The sequence below is a fragment of the Tursiops truncatus genome, chromosome 5 (genome assembly GCF_011762595.2).
Source record: "Tursiops truncatus isolate mTurTru1 chromosome 5, mTurTru1.mat.Y, whole genome shotgun sequence".
NCBI classification, from domain to species: Eukaryota; Metazoa; Chordata; class Mammalia; order Artiodactyla; family Delphinidae; genus Tursiops; species Tursiops truncatus.
This window is the reverse complement of record NC_047038.1, coordinates 46,169,327-46,172,160: the sequence shown is the minus strand read 5'-3', so window position 1 is coordinate 46,172,160 and position 2,834 is coordinate 46,169,327. Positions and strand designations below refer to the sequence as shown.

The following is a 2,834-nucleotide window of genomic DNA, read 5'->3' as shown; positions in this document are numbered from 1 at the left end:
AATGAATAGCTCTCCCTTATATTTGCTCTGCAGATTGAGCCCTGATCAGTACAAAGAAACTGGGTCTCTGTCCTGCATCATCTGCAGGATCTAGTTTGGTCACATGATTTCTAGCAAGATTAGCTGTGTAACTTTGCACAAGCCAATCAGCTTTATTTCCCTTTTTTTTATTTAAATGAGAAAATTTACGTGCAAGTCACTAGTAACTGTGAAATTTAAGTGAGACAATGTGTATCAAAATAAGGTTTTAGGGGCTTCCCTGGTGGCACAGTGGTTGAGAGTCCGCCTGCCGATGCAGGGGACACGGGTTTGTGCCCCGGTCCGAGAAGATCCCATATGCCGCGGAGCGGCTGGGCCCGTGAGCCATGGCCGCTGAGCCTGCGCATCCAGAGCCTGTGCTCCGCAACGGGAGAGGCCTTCAAGAGGGCACCTCCAGTTCCACAGGAGGTGGAACTGAGAAGTGGTGAAAGAAAAGAAACACATTTATTAAAATGAGAAAGATTAGCAAAAAATAACCTGACCCAAGTTCAAAACTCTTTCCGTGCTACTTCACAGAATATCCAGTACTGAATTCATTTTCCACTTTGAAATCCCCTTTTATAACCACTGTAGCTTACGCATTCTCCTGGGTTATGATTACATGGGCTCTTCCAGAGTGTGCTTTGGGGATCTGCCTAATCCAATATATGGGTAGGTTCTCTGATATTTCTCTCCTCTTTATGGAAGAGGAATCTAAGCCACAGGAAATTCAAATATCTTGCCTCAGGCCACACGGGTGGGATATGCAGGGCCAGAATCTTAATTCAAATGGTGAATTTCCAGAACTTATATTCTACCAGGAACATAGAGAGATGAGTAAGAAATTCCCCAGACACATAAACTAAATATTTAGTAGAATGAAAATAGAATTAAATTGATAATTGTGATATAATTGTTATTGATGATTGGACTTCCCACTGCATATAATAAAAGTCTTGGAATTCAGTAGATTCTAAAAACAAAATGTTGGTTTAAGGAAGAATGGTTTGGTTTTAACACATAGCTTATCTGAAGTATTCATACTCCCTCCACCCAACCCCCCCCAAAAAATAAAACCTTGTAGATATTTGATTATGTTTTACACTTTTTTGACAAAAATCATACATGTATGTTTATATATATATATATATATATATATATATATATATATATATATATTTATAAAGTTCATGAAAAAGCAAAATACATCACCCCTGTCACTTTGAAACAGAATTACATAGATTGTGAGCTGCAGTAAGAAAGAAGTGGGATATATTCCTTTTTGAGAAGCCACCTAAATAAGAAGCACATTACATTTTTCTTCAGTTGCAAAGAAGTTTAGTATTTGTAACAAGATCTGCCAGCTATTGGTCTTCCTGATATTTCTATCCTTGCCCTCCATGTGTGACAGCAGCAGTGAGGAGAATGGAAGTTACTATAATGAATTTGCCTTCAAGAGATCTGCAATACTCTTTGCTGCTGATATTACAGCCAGGGGGATGGATTCCTGGCTGTGAATTGGGTTCTTGGGTTTGTCCATAGGACACCAACACATAAAACTTGTAGGTGCAAAGAGAATGGTGACACTTTATTAATTTTGCTTCCCTCAGAAGGAAGAGAGGTGGTACAGCAGCTTCTCCAGAAGAAAGTGCCTATGAAGAAAATCAAAATAAATCCAGAATAAAACTTTTAGACATCCAGAAAAATAATGGAATTTTTTTAGCCCCAAGATCAAAAGAAAGAGCTCAAAGGTGTTTTGTTCTCTGCATACATTCAGTATATCTAATGAAGGATAAAATGTATTTAATGTGGGCATGTTACCTATGCCTGAATGTGCCTGTCTCTTAGTCTTGCTGTGTCACCATGGGTAAAATTTCTTCAGAAAATTCAGAAACAACCCACCAAAGAACTGGTAGTAAGTCAAGATAATAAAGTAATTGAGCCAAGAGCTCCCTCCCTCACCAATGATGAAGTGGAAGAATTTAGAGCTTACTTCAATGAGAAAATGTTCATCCTTCAAAAAGGTGGGAAAAGACCAGAAGGGGCAGAGTAGAGACTGGTTAATTGCATTAATCATGAAGAAGAAAAAAAGAAGATGAATAAAAAAGGAAAAAGAAATTGGGAAAAGCAAAAGGAGCTCAAGCTCAATTGGTCTCTAACACTGATGAGGTACAGAAGATCAAGGATATTTCTATGCAGTTCTTGGATGGAAATGATGATGAGGAGGAAGAAGGACTCGATGCTGATTTCTTTAAGGTGAAATGTGCTTGGGTTGGACCTTAAAGAGAATAAAACATTACAGAAGGAAGAACCTTCTAAATCCAGTGTCAAGAAAAAAGTGACCATAGCTACAGAAGCAAAAAAAAATTACTGGAGAGAAATATGTATGGTTTATATGTATGATTTTATATATAGAATGTATTGAATAAGTATATACATATATGTATATGTTTAGTACTTCCACTGCATATATAATATTGTCAAGAAATTTTTTTAAGTCACAAAAATTTATTATTTATTCAATTCACATTTACTTATATTACTTTCCTAGGGAACATTATCTGTATAAATGACTTGGTTCAAAATAACTTCCTAACTTCAGTGTAGTTACTGTGTGTAATGTCTGAAAATATCTCAAGGGAGTTGTTAAATTTCTATAATCAAAAATGTAAGTGTAGCATGAAGAGTACACATTTCATAGAAATATGGAGCTGAAAAAGAATCTTAATATGTAGGTGGTCTCTTTTCGGCTGAAAGAATAGAGACACAGAAAGGTTAAGTGACCTCACCAACATCACACAGAGTACTGATTCCCA

The 2,834-nt window shown here is 36.8% G+C and overlaps 1 pseudogene; it reads left to right on the top strand.

Moving 5' to 3' along the window:
• The first annotated feature begins 782 nt into the window (after window positions 1-782).
• LOC109548796 (probable ATP-dependent RNA helicase DDX10 pseudogene) lies at window positions 783-2,443 on the top strand (annotated as a pseudogene).
• The last annotated feature ends 391 nt before the right edge of the window (window positions 2,444-2,834 follow it).